Source organism: Carcharhinus amblyrhynchos, chromosome 6 (assembly GCF_965287045.1).
Source record: "Carcharhinus amblyrhynchos chromosome 6, sCarAmb.v2.hapA, whole genome shotgun sequence".
NCBI lineage: Eukaryota > Metazoa > Chordata > Chondrichthyes > Carcharhiniformes > Carcharhinidae > Carcharhinus > Carcharhinus amblyrhynchos.
The window spans coordinates 8,314,109-8,340,305 of record NC_137329.1 but is presented as its reverse complement, the minus strand read 5'-3'; the positions used below and the strand labels follow the sequence as shown (position 1 = coordinate 8,340,305).

The 26,197-nt window shown below is 43.5% G+C and overlaps 1 protein-coding gene across 2 annotated transcripts in view; it reads right to left on the bottom strand.

Moving 5' to 3' along the window:
- mettl15 (methyltransferase 15, mitochondrial 12S rRNA N4-cytidine) overlaps positions 1 to 26,197 on the bottom strand; it is a 127,449-nt gene that overhangs the window by 33,185 nt on the left and 68,067 nt on the right. The window lies entirely within an intron of this gene.

The following is a 26,197-nucleotide window of genomic DNA, read 5'->3' as shown; positions in this document are numbered from 1 at the left end:
ACTGCTGACAGGCATAAGAACATTTTACCAAATACAAAAGCTTCCAAATCAAGTTATTGAGAAGCCTGTATAGATACACTTTCTATTTACCTGATATGAAATGTACACCTTGCTTACCTAACTCACAGATCTTAAGACATAAGTAGAGTTCTCTAAGCGGTCCAAATGTTCTACACTCAGATTTTCTAAGGTATCCGGATTCCCGTGTGTGTAACTAAATGTTGCTGGATCTTAATCAGCTAAGAACAGGAAGATGATCAGGATGATGTTTTGGCATTACTACTTGGTTATCTCTGGCTGGAATTATCTAAGATGCCATTAGTTAGCTGGGTTATCAGGGATAATCTGGTCAACCCCTCCACCCCCACCCCCCATCCCATGCCACCAACTCATCTCCAGCTGCAATTATTACCACACAAAGTAGTTGATGCCAAAAACATTCAATGTATTCAAGAGGTAGCCAGATATAGCACTTGGGGTGAATGGGATCAAAGGTTATGGGGAGAAAGCAGGATGAGGCTGTTGAACTGGATGATCAGCCATGATTGTGATGAATGGTGGCACAGCAGACCCGAAGGACCGAATGGCCTCCTCCTGCTTGATCTTCTAAGTGTGTTTCTATGTATTACTGGCATTTTCTTCCAATTGTTGCAGAGCTACCATCAGGTATCAGATTATAGAGCCCAGCACAAAGGGTTAACTTTCATTGCCAAGCACACCACCATCTGACTTACCTCACCAAAGAAGAAGCCGCAAGCTGGCCATTCGGAAACTGCCAAGAACAAGATTCCAGCCCTCACTGGGTTAGCGTTTCTTTACGAATCACCAATTAAAATCTTTGCAAGGTGAGTACCCAGCATTGCATACGTTTCATTCTGGGACACGAGCACGAAAATCAAAGCTGACAGCCGAGTGCAGCACTGAGGAATGTGATATTAATCTAAGGTCTGTCAGCTCTCGAAACCTGGGTGCAAAGGATTCCATAGCACAGTTCAAAAAGCTAACGCGGGAATCTCCGGCATTCTGGAGAATATGTGCGTCTCAGTCAACATCACAAAAACAGATGATACGGTCATTGTTGTTGTAGGATGTTGGTTACAGTTCAGTAGGTCTGCAGAAGACTTCATAGTCATTCGCAGATTAACTGTAAGTCTTTATTGACTCTTTAGAAGCACGTACAAATATACAGTAAAGGGTACAAGCTAGGAGCTGTCTCCATGTTTACTGGCACACATACTTTTGTGTCCAACACTCAAATAACTCTGGGTTCAGGTTCATGTGTTACCTTACCTCACTGTGTTGCCAGTACAGTACTCAGCCCCACATTAACTCTAAATGTACCAAACACTTTTATTACACCTCCCCCAAGTCTTTATCCAATGTATTTTAAGTCACTATTGTTTAAATAGGCTGGAACTTTCAGGCTGTTAAGATCCTGACCATGGTACACCAACACCTAACCCGCACATACAGACCCACTCGTCCGCAAATAACACGCTAGGGGCTGGCCAGGGAATCCCATCCCGTATGTCATACTTTATTATTGCTATCTTACATTTACCTCATCATTATTACATATCACTACCCCATCTTCCTCCCTTAAGTTCTTGAATTCAAGAGTTCAGACGGCCTGGAGGCCTTATAACCCTTCCATATCTCGTTCGCACTTACTGCTGGAGGATTGGTAGATGTTGTTGCTGCTGGTTCTTCTTGTTGGTTTGGAGGTTGTTCTGGCATCAGGGTACATTTCATCCTTTTCTTCCATTCCTTCGGTGTTGATCTGTACTGAGTCTGTTCAGCTGTTGAGCTGGTTGGCGGTTGCCTCCTTGACTTGTTCCTGGTGGAATGGACAAACGTTGCGTTTGACTCCTGGCCATTTCTTTCACCTACTCTATCCATGATGCGGATTGTGGCGATGTTCTCTGTGGCGGAAGATGAACATTCCTGTGAATAAAATGAGATCTCGTGGTACGCTCAGCTCTGTATTTCACTGTCAGCAGGGGATGGTTACTACCAGACTCCAGCATCCTTTGGAGCTTTTGGGTGCTAGCTGGGAGTTGCAGTGTTGGCCACCTGTCACATCGCTGGAGCCAGAGGTTGAGGTTCATTGGACTGCTCTCTTTTACATTTTCCCGTGTGCGTCATGCTGAGTGGTTGGTCAGTCTGACCATTACTGGCACCTATAATGAAAATGAATAAACCTGTTTTGGAGAAAGGAAAGAGAGTTCAGAGCTGAAGTCCCGGTCAGGATATTCTTCTTTGTTTGAGCTCTCAGAGACTTGCATTTCTATATAAGTTTTGACAGTGGTTGTCTTGGCAGCTTCTTCCATGTTGAGGACGTCCAGGATTACAGAGGTGTCTCTGCTCAAGAGAAAGGCTGGTTCTGGGTCAGTTCAAAGATTTGTTTTCTGCCATACCTTAGTGAATCCAAAATCCTGCCTATGATCGGAAGTTGGATGCCTCCAGGCTTATAGACTGGTGTGTCTGTTGATTGATTCTTTACCCAACAGGACTGTTTTTCTGGCTGATATGTCTAATTTCAAATTTGTTAAATGGCCATTGACTGAGATGTCCACGTTCCGAAATGGGAAACCAAGATCTAAGAGCTCAACCAAGAAGCATGGCCAAACATCTTCTGGACTTGCAGTCTTGTTCTCATGGATAATCCTTGGGATTTCTATGTGTTGCACAGTCTGCCGTAGTGAGCAATCCTGTTCCACTGAAAGCATGGGGCTGAAATTGCAGGATATTGATCACACTTGTGACTTTCCTTCACAGTGTTGGCATGGTTGCTCTGTTGAGAGGTTTGGGCATTGCTTTCTCTGGCCTGGAGTTTCCGTGTCCTTATTGCTTAACTAGTCGAACTGTGTGTTAGCCTCTGCATCATGGTTTGTTCTCTCTTCTCAAAATGGAGAGTGCTGCTCACAGGATTTTGACTGCCTAACTATCTGGATTGCCTTTTCCAGAGTTAGATTTTCCTTTGCTTGCATGAGGTCTTGTGTCTTTGTTTATTTATGCCGAGTTTGTGAAAACTCTCTCTCCACTCACTGATGAAGGAGCAGCGTTCCGAAAGCTCGTGATTCCAAATAAACCTGTTGGACTTTAACCTGGTGCTATGATTCAATGCCGGCATCTCCACATCACGCATGAGGTCAGTCACACGTTGTTCATGTCTCCTACCACTTTTTGTCTCTGATAAGTTCAGATTGTCTCTGTATTTGTAAACTTCTGCTATCCTCCAGAGATGATTGACGAATGAATTGGCAGGTTCTCCTGCCTACTGGGCTCACTTTTTCAATTTAGCTTTTTCAAGAATTTTAGTGTTTCTTAGATTAAAATAAACATCAAAAGATTTTAGATATTCTATAATCTTAGAAGATTATGAGGTGTGAAAATTAGCATGCATCTCTCCAGCTGCACAGCCGAGTTTTCTCTCCAGATTCTCCAGCACTCTGTGCACAGAAGGTCTAGAGGCAGGATTTTGCTGTCACACTGGTGGGGCAGATTGATTGAGCTGCTAAGGTGTCTTGACCTCTGATATAAAACAATACTCCCCCCTCCGCCTGGGAAAACATTCATAATAACCACCTGGGCAACCCTTCCTCCCAGCCTACAAACACCAGCGCACCCCACAACCCCTCCCCTCTCCCTGGGGTTCAACTGCCAGCTTGGGTCACTGTGTGTGTGGTGTTTGCACATTCTCCCCGTGTCTGCGTGGGTTTTCTCTGGGAGCTCCGGTTTCCTCCCACATTCTGAAAGGCTTGCTGGTTAGGTGCACTGTGCCTGAACAGGCGCTGGAATGTGGCGACTAGGGGATTTTTCACAGTAATTTCACTGCAGTGTTAATTTAAGCCTACTTGTGACACAAATAAACAAATAATTTATCTGACTGATTTTACTCTAACCTGTGAAGGTGTGCTGCAGTGTGGGCCTTGAACTAATCACTTTAGGACTCAATGCTCTAGAAAGTGGTCGTCTTTTAACACTGCCAATGATGCCCCATCAGCTCTCGTGATCTCTACATAATCCATTGGGACGTCTTCTGTTAAATCTAAAAGCTAACATAATTTAATGCCAAAGCTAACACTTGCAGCATAAATTCAACACCAAGCATCTGAAAATGACATTTCCACTGCTCACGAGCAGGAGGTTTTCCACTGAAGCGTATTTATCCACACTTGAATTGCTCATATCCATTACCTGCATTGCTCTATGTTAGGATATAATGATAAATATGTATGTTTTAATAGTCATTTCCCTCTTATGCTGCAAGTTTAAGTGCTCAGTGCAAATGTACAAGGTTAAACAAATGAATCACAAAGTACAAATGGGATTGTCAGTCCACAAAGAGAGAACCAGAAAGCATGTTGTACTGGGACAACACATTCACAATTATTTTTTGATAATTGATTTCCCTGATCTAATAGCATCATAGAATCCCTACAATATAGAATACTGACACATTGGGAGGAATTTTCATAGGATCACAGAAACCCTATTGTACAGAAAGAGGCCATTCGGCCCATTGTGTCTGCACCGAACACAATCCCACCCCGGCCTCACCCCAATATCCCTACATATTTACCCACTAATCCCTCTAACCTACACATCTCAGGACACTAAGGGCAATTTTTAGCAAGGCAAATCAACCTAACCCGCTCATCTTTGGACTGTGGGAAGAAACTGGAGCACCCAGAGGAAACCCACGCAGACACAAAGAGAATGTGCAAACTCCACACAGACATGACCCAAGCCGGGAATCGAACCCAGGTCCCTGGAGCTGTGGAGCAGCAGTGCTAACCACTGTGCCACTCCCCCTGAATCTTTTACCAGCATGTCTGTCCTAGTTTCATGGAATCCTGCCAGAGACCAATGGAGAATGCCATTCTCCAAGTCTCACCCACCCCCAGAATCGGGGCTGGTGCACTGGTAAAATTCCGGCTATCACGCCTGCACCAACAACAATCCCACCTAGGCCCTATCCCTTAAACCCCATGTATTTATCCTAGCTGGTCCCTCTAAGGGGCAATTTAGCCTGGTCTACCAACTGAATGTGCACATTTTTGGAGCATGGGAAGAAATCCAAGCAGATATGGGGAGAATGTGCAAACTCCACACAGATAGCCACCCAAAGCTAGAATTGAACCTGGGTCCCTGGTGCTGTGAGGCAGCAGTGCTAACGATTGTGCCATCACATCGTTCATAAAAGAAGAAAGTTTGCAAATGAGTTCCACTATAATACTTGCTTTACATTAAATTTGCATCCGATTTTCCGAAGCTTATTTACATCAAAAATGCATACGTGTCTCATCGAATCATAGAATCCCTACAATGCAGCCCATCAAGTCTGCATCGACTCTCTGTCAGGGCATTTTACCCACACCCATTCTGCTCACCTCCGCCCTATGCCCGTAAATCCACGCATTTACCTCACTAATTCCCCTGATCTACACATCCTGGAACACTAAGGATGGGATTTTATGGCCTTGCTCATCCCAAAACAACGGACCTTCCCATGTTCTGCCCCTCACTCACTCTGATTCCTGCGATTGGCGGGACGGTAACACTCTGGCCGAAAGGGCAAGTTAACATGGCCAATCCACTTAACCTACACATCTTTGGGCTGTGGGAGGAAACCGGAGCACCCAGGGGATATGGTCAAATTAATTCATCAGGAGAAATTCACATCAATAAACACAAACTTAGTCAACAGAGAAGACAGTTCAAAATTTATTACCAAGTATTCAGCACTTAGTAGTCCTTAATTGGATATCTTCCTTAACATCATTCAATAGCTGGTGAGATCTCAGAGAATTAGAAACACTATTTATTCTTTCAGAGATTCCTGATTCTTTATTTGGATGCAACAGCAGCTGATGCATTGATTTATAGGAATGCAAATGATCAGCAACTTCTGTCGAATGAGTGCTGGTTATAGGTTACAATACATACAGCACAGCTCAGATTAACCCATCATACGGGGTTTCGAGGCATACTAGCTCAACGGAAGGTTTCACTTCACCAGAAATAACCAGAAAACCAAATAACCAGCTCTAACCAGAAATATTACACATTCCTTTCAGCTGAATGGCACAGTGGCACAGTGGTTAGCACTGCTGCCGTTCAGGGTCAGAGACCCGGGTTCGATTCCCAGCCTGGAGTTTATATGTTCTCCCCGTGTCTGCGTGGGTTTCCTCCTGGTGTTGCCACAGTCCGAAAGAAGTGCATTGGCCATGCTAAATTCTCCCTCAGTGCACCCGAACAGGTGCCGGAGAATGGTGACTAGGGGATTTTCACAGTAACTTCATTGTGGCGTTAACGTGAAGCCTACTTGTAACTAATAAATAAACTTTGCTTTACTGTCTTGGAATATTTTCTTGGGATCTTAAATTTGGGAATTTGAACACAGCCATTTTATGCCAAGATGATATTTTGTGGGAAAGGTTGGCTGTGAAGACTTGATTAGAGCCAAGTTTGAAGGGAAAAGAGAAGGAGAAGAAGGAAAGAGAAGGGAATTTCAAAGTAACTTCATTACAGTGTTAATGTAAGCCTTACTTGTGACTAATAGATTTAAAAAAATATGATTGGGAAAGAAAAGAAAATGTTGATTATAATAAGTAAGCAGAGAAATAAGAAAGCAGCAAATGGAATAAACTAATTCAGGGTGTCTCAGTTATGTGTATAGATTGGTAATTGGAACCAGAACAAAGGAAATTTTAAGCCATTTTAACACATTTTCCAAATAACTCAAATACCTTTTGTATCTGTACATTCAAATGCTCATTGCAAAACATCGATTAAAATGTTACTAAAAAGTTCTATTTGTGATCCGTTTTCATAGAGCGAAAGAACTCAGTAACTACTCAGCAAACATGTCACTGCAGCAATCATTGCATTTACAGAGATTCAGATTGTTTACACAGAAGAAACCATTGATTGGGTTCTACACAGTTGTTTTTAATGGAGTCTCATTCAGTTTTGAAACTATCTGATTTTTCTACAAGTTACATTTAGGTTTTTGCAGAAGGGCTTAGCGTGAATTTTTGCTAAATTTCCTCCTGTTACATATTCATATTTCTTCAAAGTTATATTTATTTTGAAACTTTAAACTAAGAAACACCGTGACCAGAAAGGAAGAATACAAGACCACACTAGATATGGCTTGTGGTGACTCAGTTATGCAGTTTCTTTAAATCCCTACAGTGCAGCCGGAGGCCATTCACCCATCAGGTCTGCACTGTCTCTTTAAAAGAGCATTTTACTCAGGCCCTCCCCAGCCTACTCCACCCCCGTAACCTCACTCATCCACCACGGCCAATGCACCTAACCCGCACACCTTTGGTCTGTGGGGGGAAACGGGAGCACCCGGAGGAAACCCATGCAGGCACAGGGAGAAAGTGCAAACTTCACACAGACAGTGACCCAAGGCCGGAATTGAACCTGGATCCCTGGCGCTGTGAGGAAGCAATGCTAACTACTGTGCCACTGTATTATTGCAATCTGTAATTTATTTGAAAGTATTCACTTTCATCTTATTAATATTATTTTCACTGGAAATAATTCCTGTAAAGTTGAGTCCTTAGTTTGGAAACAAAAAGACTCTGGAACCAAGAATTCCAGTTCAGGCAAACTTCATAAATCAAGTGAAAGATTGAATATGGAAATAATACTTCTTTTGACTTGAAATTTTGAAGCCACAGCCTTGTCAATTACAATGAGATAACCCTTTCCCTTCTCACAAAACCAACATGAAGTTTAAAGTAACATGTTTCAGAACTTTTGATGAACCAAGTACAGGAAATGTTCAAACTTCCCCCTCACATAATCTTTGACTTGCCTCCTATATTACCTTGCAGGCATTTAATAAGACAGGCAGCGAACAACGAACTCAAACAGAGGCAAAACGTGTTACAAATGGAAACAAATGAAGCAAGGTCAACTTAAGCACCAATCCTAATCCATGGTTGCAATTTATCTGGAATAATTCCGTCAGACGGTAAGTTATTAAGTTTAAAAACATGTAATTGAGCCTGACACGAAAATTTCATTTAATTAAAAAAAAGTAAGAAAACTTCAATGCATCTGTTTAACTCGGCGCAGCTAGCTGCAAGTTCAACTCTTCACTCTGCCAAGAAATGCAAATTGTTGAAATCAGTATCAGGTAACAAACTGATTGTTTAAAATTAGTCAAAATGCATAAAAATATCTCAAGCTTTTTTAGAAAGAAAATCAGCACATCAATTTTCACAACAGGCACATTTTCTTTTGCATCTTAACACGTCCAGTGCACTATTTCTTACATTTATAATCCTGTAGATTTTCTCTCTCTATTGACCAGCAAGCCTCCACTTGCTCAAGAGGGTGAATCAGTCATGCACACTGGACCTGTTGCTCTTCTACCATCTCAATTCACAACAGGATCTGCTCCACTCAGGATTCACAAAGACCAGCAAATTCGCGCCACGGTGGAAGTCAAAGTTTTCTTAAGAATAGCCTTCAGGAGCCTGGCCTCGTATTTAAGTGCCCACCGTTTGCACTGCAGCTGGAAGGGGGTGTGACCAGGGCTTTCAATCAGCGGTGAATTGTAACATACCCAGTGCTTACATCAAGATTTACTCTGCAAGAATCTCAGATCTGCGGAAATTCCTCCCCCCATCTTACATATAGTCTAGTTACTGGCTCCTGAGAAAGTAAATTGAAATATCAAAACACTTAAGAAAAACAACTTATTTCACGACTGCTAAACAGAACACATAGAATTAATATCATAGAATCTCCACAGTGCAGACGGAGGCCCTCCAGCCGATCGAGACTGCACCAACTCTCCGACTGAGCGCCTTACTCAGGCCCACCCCGCTGCCCCATGCCCATAACTCCGGTGTCTTTACCATGGCTAACCCACCCAACTTGCACATCTTTTGCATTGTGGGAGACATCTTTTGCATTGTGGGAGGAAACTAGAGTACCTGGAAGAAACCCACGCAGACACGGGGAGAACATGCAAACTCTACACAGACAGTCACCCAAAGCCGGAATCAAACCTGGGTCCCTGGTGCAGTGAGGCAACAGCGCTAACCACCGTGTCATTGTGCGCCCAACTATGATACCTTAACTATGAGACAAATACATACTTGCATTTTTTTTACAATACTGCTTGCTATCTGTTGATATTTAAATGGGAGTCATATGATTGACATTTGCAAAGCTCTCAAGCGATTTCAGAACATTTTTAAGATTGGCTGAAGAACTGAATCCTGGTTCTATTAGATAAACATCCAGAAGCTGGGGTAAAAGTTTGAAATAACCATACGTAACCAGTAAATTGACAGGTAGAATAGCAAAATACAAGCTAACACTTTTGAAGAACAATCTGAGTTCTGTATACCTATTTAGGTTGTAGCTGCATGAACAAAAATGATTTTCTCTCTTTATGTTCGCTTTATTATTAATAATTGCCACACTATTTAAAGTATTACCTAGGTTACAAAACTGCTAAGTATTTTCCATGTGGGCTACAACGCGGATATCATAGAATGATAGAATCCCTACAGTACAGAAGGAGGTCATTCAGCCCATCGAGTCTGCATTGACTGCAATAGCACCCATGTCCTATCCCCATAAGCCCATGCATTTACCCTGGCTAGTTCCCCCTACACTAAGGGGCAATTTAGCATGGCCAATCTACCTAACCCGCACATCTTTGGACTGTGGGAGGAAACCAGAGCACCCAAAGGAAACCCACGCAAATACGGAGAGAATGTGTAAACTCCACACAGACAGTCACCCAAGCCAAGAATCGAAGCCGGGTCCCTGGTGTTGTGAGGCAGCAGTGCTAACAGTGAACTAAGAATGCTCAACTCTACTTGCATATCCATCTGTTTTGCTAAAAGTTGTTTGCTGCAAACATGTCCTCCCCCCTCAATGTCCACATTAGTAAGTTTTACAACTTTTCCTGCATTATGATGAATTCATAACGCACAATAGTTTTTGTGCTGTAAAATTAAATGCATCATGCATTCACATGACATCAAGGTAGAATGCATAACTCGTGCGTTAAAAGCCTGCTGGGGCCCAGGACCTTCCACCTCATCGAGCTGCATTAAAAAAATACACAACTATTTTTATATAACAACGTAACCCAATGGGTCGCATCAATCATAAATTTTTAAGAGTTCTTCAGAAAATGAATTACTAAAAGAAACATGCTGCTAATAGCTCCTGATGGCATGACAAAGGTGCTGACGTAGATGCTTAGTTACAATTCATGAATTATTCAGTTTTGTTTGTGGAGATGTCTTCTGGAATAGAATAGTTTATGAAGCGGGAACAGTCACTTGAGAGTTTGTAGAAAATGCGAAAACACCTCCTAGTGGTCACATCAGAGCAGCGATGGCCAAGGACTCACAACAGGCCACCTTTCCGGTAACAATTCAGTGCATGGAGAAAGGATTGTAAAACACGGAGAGAATAATAGCGCCGCGATTATTTTTGTTTTAAATTTATTCTGCCATTACATGATGCATCTGAAGAAGAAACTGTAAGTTACCCTGTGAGATGGCAATAAAGGGTTTCTTGGTTGGTTGACGTATTTTTGTTGCGTCCACGTGCCCACAACTTTTAAAAGAAATATTTGAACATCTGTTCAGGGGACTATTCATTTGCCAATTCAGCAATGTCCCTTCTGTAGAGAACTACCATATATGCTTGTCTGAAAGTACAATTTTGAGGCCAGGTTTTTAGGCAAAAGGATGAAGGGTTGACTTTCACACAGTCAATGTTTTTGAGGGGCTGATTTTCCACCAAAGCATACCCAACTCATGCACAATGGATATAGGTCTGAAAGAAGTCCACAAAGTAGTGACGGAAGCAGTGCCCACACCAGTCTTTTATCATCCCTCTTTCGCGAAATCTTATCAAAACACGGCAGAGTGCTGGTTCCGGCAAGCAAAATGTGTGTTTCTCTCCAGAGAAACAGGGAGGTTTTTTCCCTCCAGATCTTACCACACGCTGTCACAAAGAAACAGGTGGGCGCGTTACACACCGTCATGTAGAGGGACGGGACCTCATCTGCCAGCAAGGCCCAGCTGTACTCAAATCGGGGCATCATGTTTAATGGACGCCCGGATCAAACCAAAAAGTAGCTTCCCCCTCCCCCCCCAACCACCATGGAGGTCTCACACCACATTCCCCCATCCTCTGCGATCAGAGCTCACATTCACAACCTGCTCCATCCACACTCCCCCCCCCACCACACCCCCGCCAAATGTCAATGCCAGCAGCCAACCCCCTGCACCCGAGCATCAGACCCCGTTTCCCCTGACTTACCACCTGAACGGCCATCACCAGCGCCACGTTCACTCCTTCCTCCACAAATAAATGAACTCTGCACCCCCCCCCGCCCCCCCACCACCTGGCATATGTCCCTGGCAATGCCCCCTACAAGTGGGAATACAGACCTACCTTCAACCTGCCATTGGGAAAATTGCAATGTAATTTTACACCAGTGGGTTTTGACTTGTTGGGTCTTGCCAGATTCTCTACACCCGCCAGGCACCAAAGCTGCTAGCAGGTGGATTGGAAAAATTCCACCCAGGACTTTTCACGCCAAAAAAATTTGACTTACAATGGAATGAAAAGCCTAAACTGTTTTGCAGCGTATGTATGTTCAGTTCTTCCATGCAAGTCGCTCAGTGAAATATTGTTGTTCTAGAGGGAGGCAATAGCCTAGTGGTATTATGGCTAAACTATTAATCCAAAAATTCAGCTAATGTTTTAAGGACCCAGGTTCAAATCCCACAATGACAGATGGTAGAAATTGAATTCAATAAAAAATATCTGGAATTAAGAATATAGAGTCATAGAGGTTTACAGCATAGAAACAGACTCTTCGGACCTCTTGTCAATGCTGCTCTTTTTTTTAAACTCCTAAGCTAGTCCCAATTGCCTGTATTTGGCCCATATCCCTCTATACCCATCTTCCCCATGTCTAAATGCTTTTTAAAAGACAAAATTGTACCCACCTCTACTACTACTTCCGGCAGCTTAATCCACCTCCTTAACCTGTGATTATCCTCTCTCCACCTGCACTGTCTGTACCTGTAAAAACCTGATTACCTTTAAAGACTCGCATTCAACCACTATCTTGCAATTGTGTCTTTGTCTATATATGCCGTTTTTGTGAACTAACCTCCACTCACCTGATGAAGGAGCAGCGCTCCGAAAGCTCATGATTCCAAATAAACCTGTTGGACTTTAGCCTGGTGTTGTAAGGCTTCTTACTGTGCCCAACCCAGTCCAACGCCAACATCTCCACATCAGAGAGGAGGAAAAGAGAAAATTAGTCAATGATCTAACTCCTGCTTGCTTTCGAGTAACCGCGATTGCACTTGTGGATACAAATTGTGAATAAGATCGTGCTGACCTGATACAGTTCCCACTGCCTGCCAACATCCACTGTCATGAATTAAACTTGAAGGGCAGTCACTCCTTCCAGTTTTGAACAGCTTTTACAACCTAGTGAAGCAGAACCTCACCTTGGTATGCAGTCTTACCATTAGAAGAGAAGGAAAAATTGGGATTTTTTGTTGAGGGGTGAGAGAAGCTGGAACAAAGAGTGTGAAGTTAAGTTATTCGTATGTGGTACAGTCTGTTCTCTTTTTGAAATCCAGGCCTGAATTCTCCAGCTGTTCACACCCCGCTGACACTGCCGCGCACTGCTGCCTCACAGCACCAGACACCCAGGTTCAATTCCCGGCTTGGGTCACTGTCTGTGCGGAGTCTGCTCGTTCTCCCCGTGTCTGCGAGGGTTTCCTCCGGGTGCTCCAGTTTCTACCCACAATCCAAAAGATGTGCTGGTTAGGCGCATTGGCCGTATTAAATTCTCCCTCAGTTTACCCAAATAGGCACCAGAGTGTGGCGACTAGGGGATTTTCACAGTAACTTCATTGCAGTGTTAATGTAAGCCCACTCGTGGCATTAATAACAAACCTTGTCAACTGGGATCCTGACCTCTTTTAAGAAATAACACAGTTTGAGCAGTTATATTCTATCCCATTGTTACAGAGACCATTTACTTAGAGCGACACTCTCAGTATTTTTGTAGATAAAGATTTCTGCTTCTACTATCCTTTCAGGCAGCGTTCTAACATCCCACAACCCTTTTGTGTGAAAAATATGTTCTTCATCGTTCCTCAATTTTCCTGACAATCAATTTAAATCTATGCCCAAGTCACTGACCTCTCTGCTAAAGTAAATAGGCCCTTCCCAGCCACTCTTTCCAGGCCACAGACAATCATACGTCTCAGTCAAATCTCCGTTAGCCTTTATTGTTCTCAGAAAATCCCCGGCCTATCCAATCTTTCCTCATAGCTGTAATTTTCCAGTCTTAGCAACATCCTTGTAAATCTCCGTAATACAATTACATCCTTTCTGCAATGTGGTGACCAGAACTTCACACAGTAGTCAAGTTGTGGACTAACTCAGTGGTTCCCAACCTGTGGTCCAAGGGTGGCACAGTGGTTAGCACTGTGTTCCAGGGTCATTAGATATGATTTGGTTGCACTTGATTTATTATTGTCACGTGTATTAACATACTATGAAAAGTATTGTTTCTTGCATGCTATACAGACAAAACGTATCGTTCATAGAGAAGGAGACATGACAGTGCAGAATGTAGTGTTACAGTCATAGCTAGGACATAGAGAAAGATCAGCTGAGTGCAAGGAAAGTCCTTTCAAAAGTCTGATCGCAGCAGGAAAGAAGCTGTTCTTGCGTCGGTTGGTACGTGACCTCAGGCATTTATATCTTTTTCCTGACAGGAGAAGGTGGAAGAAAGAATGTCCATGAGAGAAAGTCCAGGATGTGTGGGGTTCTTAATTATGCTGGCTGCTTTGCCGAGGCAGCGGGAAGTGTAGAAAGAGTCAATGGATGGGAGGCTGGTTTGCGTGATGGATTAGGCTACATTCACAACCTTTTCTGGCTCCTTGCGGTTTTGGACAGAGCAGGAGCCCATACCAAGCCGTGATCCAACCAGAAAGAACGCTTTCAATGGTGCATCTGTAAAAGTTAGGTCCACTGGTCTCCTGAGGAAATTTTACTACTTGATTCAAAGTTTGAAGTCTCACTCGCAATACTTCAGTAATTTTCAGCAACTTGCTAAATTGCTATCCGTGGCAGATATTTTACATCCCTGAAATGGTCTCAATCCGAATCTTCAGGGAAAATCAGTGACAGTTTTTCATGTGCAGGACAAAACTGAAACGATGATGAAGAAAACAGAGATGCGGGCCAAACAATTTGATAATCCAAATTGCAATTCGTTTGCGAATCTGTCAGACTTTTTGGCCACGGCAGAAATGTGGCCTTCCAACGGTGTGAAACATGACACCAGAGAGCACCTGCAAAGTTTGAAAACACAGCTACGTGAATACTTCCCTGTTTCCGACACGAAGCTTAACTGGATATCAAATCCCTTTGCCAATCTTGATGATGTCATCCTGGCAAGCCTGATCTCAAGACAGCAAGACAGCCTTGTGGAGCTGGCCTGTGACAGTGCTGCTTTTTTCTCAGAAGTACCTGACAGAATTTTGGCTTAAAGTTGCTTCTGAATACTCAGAACTGTCCATCAAGGCAGCAAAGTTTCTGATGCCTTTTCCTACAATCTACCTTTGTGAAACTGGGTCTTCAGGGCTTGTTGCATTGAAGACCAAATATCAGAATAAACTTAACATTGAACCAGTTCTCCGACTCAGACTGCCATCCCTGGAACTTGACATCCATCACTGGACATCTACAAAACAATATCAGCCTTCACATTGTCTAAGCGTTTTATGTTTCCACTAGTAGGCCTACTGCAGGTAAATGTGCTATGATGAGTGCAATGTATTTGTGACAGAGCATCGCAAACCTTTAGAAATAGCTGCATTTTTAATTTCCATTGCTATTTAAGTTTAATCCTGTCAGCCATGGTCCATGTTTGGATAAAATGTTTTAAAACAGCTTGCATACATTGTGATCTGCAAAAGAACTTGATAATGATCTAGAATCCACACGAAGGTAAAGATTGGAACTGTTGGTTTAACTAAAGCTTGGGTCACTGTCCGTGTGGAGTTTGCACGTTCTCCCCATGTCTGCGTGGGTTTCCTCCAGGTGCTCCAGTTTCCTCCCACAGTCTGAAAGACGTAGTGGTTAGGTGCATTGACCCAAACAGGCGCTGGAGTGTGGCGACTAGGGGAATTTCATAGTAACTTCACTGTGGTGTTAATGTGAGCCTTGCTTGTGACTAATAAATAAATAAATCTTCTAAAACTTTACATATATAAACTTAAAGTTTGATATAATTCCAGTAACATTCTGTGCTTCGACTAATAAATGAAAGGGTTCCATGTGCGTTTTAACCACCTTCCTGATAGGCCAGCAAGGCAGAACAGTGGTTAGCATTGTTGTCTCACAACGTCAGGGACCCAGGTTCAATTCAGGCCTCGGGTCACTGCCTGTGTGAAGTCTGCTCACTCTCCCCATGTCTGTGTGGGTTTTCACCGAGCGCATCGGTTTCCCCCCACAGTACAAATATGTACAGGTTGGGTTGATTGGCCATGATAAATTGTCCCTTAGTGGCAGGTGGGTTAGCAAGGTAAATACAGAGGAGATGTTAGGGGTAAGTTTTTCACTCAGAGAGTGGTGAGTGAGTGGGATTGGCTGAGGTGATGGTGGAGGTGAATTTGCTGGAGTCTTTTAAAAGACTTCTGGATGAGTACATGGGATTTAATGGGATTGGGAGTTGTAGATATTTCTATGGCCTGGTAGGTATGGATATGATTGGTGCAACTTGTGGGCCGAAGGGCCTGTTTGTGCTGTAGTGTTCTATGTTCTAAATATGTGGGGTTAAGAGAATAGAGCCTGGATGGGATTGTTGTCGGTGCAGACTCGATGGGCCAAATGGCCTCCTTCTGCACTGTAGGGATTCTATGATTTTGCATCGATGATTGGTTTGCAATCTTACGAATTCTGAAGTTGCTCCTACATGGGCAAGGCTACAGTATTATTTTCTGATACCTTTGCATTTTGTAGCTGACTAAACCAAACCAATTTTGAGTTACAAAATAAAGTTTGACAAATTCCAGTACCAAATGATATGACAAGATGGACAGGCTTTGTTTGGTTAAAAACAAAATAAGAAACAACACATTGCATGGCAGTAAGGAAAATAAGTCATCCACGTGTAAGGAAACAAATAAGAGGCTCTTCATCACAATTCCAATCTTCCAATTTGATGAAAACAATGGATAAATGTGGCAGCATCTGCGGCAACAGGAAGAAAATTAATGTTTCGAACTGAGATGACCCTTCAGCAGAACTGAAGAGGGATAGAAATGCAATAAATTAGAATACACTACAGGAGGAACGTGGAGGCTTTGGAGAGAGTGCAGAAGAGGTTTACCAGGATGCTGCCTGGGTTAGAAGGTATGAGCTATAAAGAGAGGCTGAACAAACTAGGGTTGTTCAGCTGAGGCTGAGGGGAGACCTGATGGAAGCCTATAAAATTATGAGAGGCATAGATAGGGTTGACTGTCAGAATCTTCTTCCCAGTGTGGAAATGTCGAATAATAGGGGGTATACACCTGGGATGAGATGGGGGAAGTTCAAAGGAAACGTGAGGGGCAAGTGTTTTACAGGAAGAGTGGTAACTGTCTGGGACACACTGCCAGGGTTGGTGGTGGAGGCAAATACAACAGGGATGTTTAAGGGGCTTTTCGATAAGCGCATGAATGTACAAGGAATAGAGGGATATGGACCAAGGGCAGGCAGAGGGGATTAATTTAATTGGCGTTCTGTTTGGCACAACATTGTGGGCTGAATGGCCTGTTCCTGTGCTAAACTGCTGTATGTTCTGGTTGGAGAGGGGATGGGGTGGAATGGAAGATCAGGCACAGGCTGGAGCTATGGGCAAGTTGACAAAGATGTCAAACGAAGGAGATGTTAATTGTGCCATTAAAAAATGAAGGGTATTAATAGTGGCAAAACGCAATGACAAAGGGTCATCTGGGCTCGAAATGTCAGCTTTTTTCTCTCCTACAGATGCTGCCAAACCTGCTGAGATTTTCCAATGTTTTCTCTTTTGGTGGCAAAAGGCTATGATTGTTGAATGTGTTAATAGGAGAACAAAAATCAGTGCTCAATGGGAGCAAAACTGAACACAAGGGGCAGGAGGCCATGCAGCTCCGACCTATCCGTGACTCCCCATTCCGCCCCAAACCTCCTCCAACTATATAATTCATTACATTTCTAACCTTCTGCAGTTCTGCAGAAAAGCCAAAGGAGAAAATGCTGGAAAATCCCAGGTCTGGCAGCACCTATAGAGGAGAGAAAAGAGCTGATGTTTCGAGTCCAGATGCTGCCAGACCTGCTGAGATTTTCCAGCATTTTCTCTTTTGGTTTCAGATTCCAGCATCCGCAGTAATTTATTTTTAATTTTCTGCAGAAGGGCAATATGGACTCGAAGTACTGGGGGGGATTCTCTGGCCCCCTCACAGCATGGTTTATTTGATTTGATATATTATTGTCACATGTATTAAAACATACAGTGAAAAGTGCTGTTTCTTGCGGGCTATACAGACAAAGCATACTGTTCATAGAAGAGAGTGTGCACAATGAAGTGTTACAGTCATAGCTTGGGTGGAGAGATGAGCAGGGATCAATGGAAGATCAAGTGGAGCATGAACACCGGCATGCAATGGATGGGCAGAATGGTGTGTTTCTGGCCTGTATGGTCCAGTAAACCTATGTAAGAATGTTTTCTCTACGGTTCATCCCTTGGGGGGGCAAGGGGGTTGGGGGAGGGGGGGGGGGGCGGGGGGTGGTAGAGAGAGAGAAATAGCCATTAAATATTTTTACCTTCCTTATCCCAAAAACGTTGTAACTTTTCCTGGTGCTATCTTCAAGAACGATTGGCCAGTTTGTACGCTGAAAGTCAGATTACTGAATTTCTGATCTCTGATTATCAATGTCACTTGCTCCACGTGTGCATTGGAGCTAAAGCTGTGATCGATTTCGAGCCCTCCAGCGACCGGTTAGCAAATTATTTTGACATAGAAAGCTGACGCAAGAACTGATATGCAACACTGTAAATCATTGGCTCAATGCACAAACAAGTGGCCTGCTATCCTTCTTGGAATTTTATCATGGGAGATAAGTACGTCAAAAAATCCAATAAATTGAGCACATCCATTCAAGTTTGAAAGTGTAGGAGGAGATGGTAATTTTCACAAAGTCAATCAATTAGGCTGTTCAAGTATAAAAGCTTCAAAGAAAAGTATTATATCGAGGCAATGCTCAAGAAAATAATCAGTTTCCTTTGAAACTTTCCCTGTTTACAGGTCTTCTTTTTGGTTAAAGCAATACATAAAATATGGCAATTTTTGAGAGATAAATTCGCACCGGATTCCATAATCCTTTAAAGATTCAGTAGATTAGGTAATCTGGATTCACACTCACAGTACACACTAAGGGCTGCAATGCTGAAGATGCTGTACTTATATGTGACTTCAAACTCAATTTGGAAGTATCTGCCTGTTTCAGAGACAAATATTTCAAGATATCAGCTAAAAGAAGAGTAAGAGGTTCCGATATAAAAGCAAGAGGCTACAGATACTGGGAACCTAAAATAAACACAGAAACAGGCAGAAAATACTCAGGAGGTCAGGTAGCACCTGTGAAGAGCGAGGAGACACAGAACTAATAGCCCTAATTTTCACAGAGTTGTGGAGACACGATGGAACCTAAAAATGATGGCCAGGTCTCAGATGTGGAAGTCCTGACCCCACTTCCATTAGATCTAATTTTTGCTGGTTGTGGAAAGGGCATTATTCACCTGTGAGGGAAATCTAAACTCAGCAGAACCATTTGAACTCAACATAGCTCAAATATTTTGGCTGTTGCAAGGGAGTTAACCCACAGTGCCGGATTCATGGATTTATGGGATAGGAACTTCTAAAGGGTGAATTAAACTGTCATGATGTGAAGTTATTTAAATCATGGGTGGAATTCTCCCATTTTGAGACTAAGGGCCAGTTTCTCCGGCCTTGACTGCAGCTGGGGTTCTCCAGTCCCACCGTAGTGAATGGAAACTTGGCTGAGCGCCAAATTCACCATTCTCATTGGCAGCAGTGCTGGCACATAAACAGCTGGAGAATCCTAGTTTAGGTGCAGTGGCAGGTGCTGGTCCCACCAACCATAACAGCGGGATCCCGAGCCGGATTCCCTGCTTGGAATCTCATTATTTACGCATAAGCGAATTGCCCTCTGACCCTCTTGGCGGTCCGGCAGTTGAGTTGTCTGCTCTCCCTCAGCTGGCGGGTTCAAACATCTTGCCGTCATACGTAAATACCAGTCCAGCACACTCCTATCACACTCTCCAGCCCCATGTCCTCAGCAGACTGCAAAATGTCAGCAACCCAGAGGGAAAAGGCTCGCTGTCTCAAGAGGAAGTTTGTTCCTTGATTCAACCCCTCTCTCCCTCGCCCATCACCTGTGAGGCTTCCTTGGATTGCTACCCAAGGAGTCTTTGTGCATCTCCTTCTTGTAATCTCCTCTTCCAGCTCTGATGAGGGGTCAGCTGGCCTCCTTCTGCGCTGTAGGGATACTATGACTCAAAATGTTGCCTCTATTCTCTCGTCAAGCATTTTCCGTTTTCATTTCAGATTTCAGCACCTGCATTTTTTTGCACTTGTCCTTCTTGTGAATAACGTGCTAGCCCTTTGACCCCCTTTGTTTGTGAGCTTTTCATGCAGCCATATCAGGATCCAGCTTCCCTACCCTCCATCTGCCCTCTATTTCACATTGTTAACCCTCTTCATCCACACCCTTGTCTCTCTGTGTGCCATCGCGAGTCCTCACTCTTGTCCTCCATCCTCCTGCACAGCTCTCATTCCACACTGCCTCCCCCTTGTCTTCGTTACACCGCACCCCCTTCATCCTGGCCTCACCCCACCCTCCAGCCCGGTCAAACTTTGGACGTATGTTGCGGTGGCTGCATGAGGCCCGCAGCACAATGCTGTCCCACTGCTGTGTGGCACTGGGGGAAGGAGACCCCTGTACCCTCCAGTGCCAGGTGCTGTACTGATCTGACTCGGTGACACAGGAGGAGGTTCCATGGGTCCAGCAGCATAGTGTTGTCTGTGAAGACCCGCTCAGCATGGAGACAGGAACCAGTCTGCCCCAGCAGAGTGGGGGACAGCGCGTCAGCAGCAACGCAGCACTGTGGTAAAAAGCTGTTCTACGCATTCAGAAATCTCTGGGCTAACTGAGGACCTCCTTGTGCACATCACTCATTAGATTTAATGCCACCTTAAATTTACACTGGCATGATGCAAGGTTGAAAGCTTGATGGGATACCAGTGGGCAGCTGTTTTAATGAGCATTCATGGGATGCAAATGAATGCAAATGGCATTCGCACCACCTGCCTGTGGGACGAGTGACCCACCATTGATCACCACTGGGAGAACTGTAATGGGATTTTATGCCAGCAGGTTTCTGACATTTTGAGTACATTTTCCCATCCCTTCCATCACGGAATTGTAGTGGGTGAGTGGGTGGGTGGGTGGTGGATCCGGCAAAGGTCTGTTGACCTCGGGTGGGTCCAGTCTTCATTTGGCAATCTGTCTCTTTCGGGGTGGCACGGTGGCACAGTGGTCAGCACTGCTGCCTCACAGTGCCAGGGAGCCGGGTTCAATTCCAGCCTTGGGTCACTGTCTGTGTGGAGTTTGCAAGTTCTCCCCGTGTTTCCATGGGTTTCCTCTGGGTGCTCCGGTTTCCTCTCACAGTCCAAAGATGCGTGGGTTAGGTTGATTGGCCATGTTAAATTGACCATAGTGTCAGGAGGATTAGCAGGGTAAGCATATGGGGTTGTAAGAATAGGACTTGGGTGTGATTGCGGTCGGTGCAGACTCGACGGGCCGAATGGCCTCCTTCTGCACTGCACAATTTCCATCCTATGAAGCTTTTTCTCCTTGTTTAGTCATGATAAACATTTCCTTTTGTGGTGTCTGCCTTACTCTCTCGGTTTTGTTGTTTAAATTACCTGCAAGTTTCCCACAACCTACCCTACCCCCTTTGGCATCCAGCCCCTCCATCCTCTCCAGTATGTTTCCTCACTTCTGTAGTTCTCTAACAGTCCCGCACAGTTTTTGCATGCTCTTCCATTGAAGTACTCAGCACCTGCATCTTGTTTTTTTTATTTAAGGTCTACGGCACAACAGGAAGATTGCAGGCTCCATCTAACGACTTGGGGCTAGCGCAGAGGTACAGTCACACAGGCTACTGTCTGACACAGTAGGGCTGAGGGTTAGATCAGAAGGAACGTTACATCAGTCACAGTATGTGTAATTTGGAAATGAATGAGGAAGCCCTGCAATGCTGGACGAAACGCTATTTTGGGTAAATCGTTAAACAGATGGAATTCGAGAACAGGTGTTATGTTCCCCAAAAGCAAAAAGATGAAAGCTAAAAAAATCATAACTATTCAAGCAGAAATTCTGTAGGAACTTGGCTACTGGTGCAGTCAAACTTCCTCTTTTTACCTATCATTTGTGTCATAAATTGCATACGGCAATACGGTGGCACAGTGGTTAGCACTGCAGCCTCACAGCGCCAGGGAGCCGAGTTCAATTCCAGCCTTGGGTCACTGTCTGTGCGAAGTCTGCACATTCTCCCCGTGTCCTGCGTGGGTTTCCTCCGGGTGCTCCGGTTTCCTCCCACAGTCTGACGATGTGCAGGTTAGGTGCATTGACCCAAACAGGCACCAGACTTTGGCGACAAGGGGAATTTCACAGTAACTTCATTGCAGTGTTAATGTAAGCCTTACTTGTGACTAATAAATAAACTTTTATTTTACAAGTTGAAAATCAGGATTTGCCCATGGTTAGTTAAAACAAGCAGCCATCTCATGTATTTACCTCAGTGTGACTGCATCAGTATTGCAATTTCATTTACCTTCAAACATTGTTGCCTGAGTCACGCTTGTAATAAAATACATTTGGACAATATACACAGCAGGAACAGGAAAGATATCAGGCAGTTAGCTTCTACTGTCGTCTAGAGGTACTTTATCAATGAATTGTAGACTCCATAGTTCTGACAAAACTGATGAAAACAGTTGTACAGAATCTTGAGATTTTTATTTACACTTTTCAATATTTCACACAAATGTCGCTGATGTCCTTATATCTTGCATATTTATTGTGGCTGATAAAAGAATTTCACAATGGACCTTGCGTTATTTTTCCAAAATTTGATTGCGATGCATTCATGACACTCTTGGGAATGTCTGTATTAGACCTAACCTAGATGAGGATGAATCTTACAGCTGCTTTACAGAATGAGTGACCCTGTGCTGACTGCAGCTTAGAATAGCATCCATGCACTGTTCAGCAAGACTCCCTGTGGACCAAAAGAGTGCATTTTGCACACAGCATCTGTGGATTTAAGTGCTAACAATGCATTTGAACCATTAAATAAGAGTAGATGAAGCAAAAAGAAGGTTTACTCAATCTTTTTCTGTACCCAAAACAGAAATAACACTGTACAACATTACCTTTGGAAGACATTTTAAAGATCTTTTGACCATTCAGTGCCAATTCAAAGAATATTATACCAAAAAAAGCAACTCCCAGTTTTCTGCTACTTTTCTTTGTGGCACCCTAGCCGTAAGTTATTTCAACTGTTAGACCTGTACAGCAAAGTATTCAATATTTTAAAGACTAAAGGCACAGTGGCAGTGGTTAGCATGGCTGCCTCACAGTGCCAGGGACCCAGGTTCGATTCCCGGCTTCGGTCACTGTTTGTGTGGAGCTTGCACATTCCCCCTCCATGTCTGCGTGGGTTCCCTCTGGGTGCTCCGGTTTCCTCCTACAGTTCAAAGATGTGCGGGTTAAGTGGATTGGTCATGTTAAAATTGCCCCTTGGCAATTGTCAGGGGACTAGGGTAAATGCATGGGGATTTGGGGGATAGGGCCTGGGTGGGATTGTGGTCAGTGCAGACTTGATGGGCCAAATGGCCTCCTTCTGCACTGTAGGGATTCTATGATTGTAAAAGTGGAGTAATGAGAAATGGCACCATTCTTCACACAGTTGTGCCCTCTAACCCTATCCATATCAATAAGACCATAAGAAATAGGAACAGTAGGCCATTCAGCCCTTCAAGCCTGCTCCACCATTTAATGAGAACATGGTTGATTGAACACTCACTGAGTCCACTTCCCTGCCTTCTCTTCTTAACTCTCAACCCCCTTACTATTTGCAAACCTATCGATCTCAGTCCCGAAAATGTTTAAGGATTCCACAGCTTCCAGGCGTAAAGGATTCCAAAGATTCACCATCCTTTGAGAGAAGAAGTTCTTCCTCAAATCCGTCTTAAATGAGCACCCCCTTATTCTGCGACTATGCCCTCTGGTCTGACACTCTCCCGCAAGTGGAAACATCTTCTCAATATTTACCCTGGCCAACCTTTTCTGCGTGGATTTAAAATAAGAGGTTTTCCTGATCAGAGTTGGGTGATATTTCAGATCGTATTTGGCACACTTGAAAAGAGTGGAGGCTTTGCTGTACAACTGGGGTCGTTCGAGAAAAAAAGTCAAGTCTGCAGTCTCCAGGGTAAAGAGAAAGGAGCGTATTGGAAAGACATTAAAAAATATATATACTGAGCAATCTTGAGTCGTTAGTGCCTGCAAGTGAAATGATGGGTCAATTAGGAGCCGTAGACCCTTTCAATGAAGAGAATGAATCACGGAGTTACTTTACCAGCACTCTGTACAAGCAAATAAATTGAAAACAAATTGCTCAGATCAGTTTTCCTCAGCACCTAAGGAAGTAAAATCTTCAATTTGCTCCAGAGCTTGCTTCACCTGGAGAACCAAAACATACAATGACTTGATCAAGATCCTTGTTAGCACTGCTGCCTCACAGCGCCAGGGATCCGGGTTTCATTCCCGCTTTGGGTCACTGTCTGTGCGGAGTCTGCATCTTCTCTCCGCATCTGCATGGGTTTCCCCCAGGTGCTCAAGTTTCCTCCCACAGTCCGAAAGTTGTGCTGGACATGCTAAATTCTCCCTCAGTGTAACTGAACAGGCGCCGGACTGTGGTGACGAAGGGATTTTCACAGTAACTTCACTGCAGTGTTAATGTAACCCTACTTTTGACACTAATAAATAAACTTTAAAACTTTACTCTCCAAAGCCATTGATCATCGTGGAACAGTACAGGTTCCAGCGAAGGAGTCAAGTGGAAGGCAACAGCATTGCTCGGTTTGTGGAAGTCTCAAAAAGGCTGGCCCAACATTGTGGGTAATTAGAAGATACTCTTCAAGGTCATGCAGTTTGTGATCTCTAGAGTGAGGGTATCCAAAGAAGATTGCCTACTGAACAAGTTTTGACTTTAAAGACAGCAGTTGAAGTCAAAGTGCTGGTGGAACTGGCTGGTAAGGAGGCTTCACAATTTGGAACCGGAATGAAGATCAACAAGTTGGGAACTGCCCATAAGAAGTCAGAACAGCAACAAGCATATCGCAAATGTGCCAATATGGGCCAGTCAGTAAATGCTGGAGCAAGGATAGTCAATGCAGGAGTTGTGGCAAATGGGTCACTTTGCAAAAACTTGTTGGGCTGGACCAGCTTCCCGTAAGAAGAATATTCAAAAGATGAATCTGGGTGCCTTCAGGCAAAAGAACAAGTTGCATTCTACAAGACTGTGAAGAAGAGAATGTCCAGAAATATGATGAAGAACTTCAACTGAACATTTCAACATTATTTACATAGTCATCATTTCACATTATTTACTGATTGAAGGAGGCTAATATAAAATTTATAGCATAAAAGCCCCTTGTTTTAAATTACTATAATAAATAGACAAGATTAAGAAAAAGATTACAAGGTGCCTTAATATAGAATAAGACCTAATACAATATGCAGAGGTATTGTCTGTATAACCATAATTTAACCAAGTATTATAAAATTAAGCTGTATTCTTAATGTGTTTTGTGAACCTTAGCCAATGGATGATCTAACTGCTCAGCATGATGGGAAATAGACAGGGGTAGGCAGACCAAGTTCTCTTGAGACAATGGATGTCAGCTTAAGTCAGGCAGCTACAAGTGGAATGCACGAAAGTGCATTAGCTCATGGTTAAGAAGGTTGGTATGGTTTCTCATGCTGATAATGGACTGGACATAGGCAAGGAAAGTAACTCCCCTTACCAATTAAAATTTGCAGATGATAACAATATCCTTGAATCTACTGGAATTACGTAGTTAGATTTTCTAGGAACGAGGGAAGAATTTTCTGGTGCAATGGGCTAATAAGCTCCTAATCCTGCTGATAGGTAGAGTGTTATTTGATAGGATAATAACGTGTAACATTGTAATTGGACCTTCCAGTTTGGGTGACAAGCTGGGCAGGAAACCAAAGTTTTCAGAAAAGTATATCAATCTCACACATGTACTGTTACATCAGAAAAGGTAGCCAGTGCTTGCTGATGCACGCATTAGCAATAAACGTCTTTTCACTCTTTAACTACATGCTGTCTTTCGTGGCCTCTGTATTGGTCGAGTTCAGCTGAGTATAAACTCCCCAGAGGCACACCCCGGGAAATTCCTCTTACACTGATCACTAACCCTTAACTACTATTTTTGGGCCCTAAAGGATATACCATGGTTAGCTGATAGTGAATTGCAAAGATAATCACAGATCTGCACTCTCTTAAAATATAATGTTTCGTCAAACAGAGCACCATGCCAACGTTGATGCATATCTATTACCTTAATAGATAAAGGTAATAGATAATTACCTTTATCTATTGAGCAGATGCCAACAACGAGTATTGCTAATATTCTTTATTTTTCACTTGTGGATCCTTTGCCTGTGACAGCTTCTCAACTTCAGAGACATACCAGAAATGATCCCGTGATGGGGAAGGTGATGGATATGGTATCAAAAGAAATGCAAGCTGGAACACATCATCCACATCCTGATTTGAAACTATATGTGTCAAGCAAACTTGAGTTGACCGTCCAAGGTGGGTGTCTATTGTGGGGAATCCGAGTGATCATTCCTCTTAATCTGCTTGGAAGAGTTCCTGAACAACTGCATAAAGGTGGAGATGCCAACGTTGGACTGGGGTAGTGACAGTAAGAAGTCTCACAACACCAAG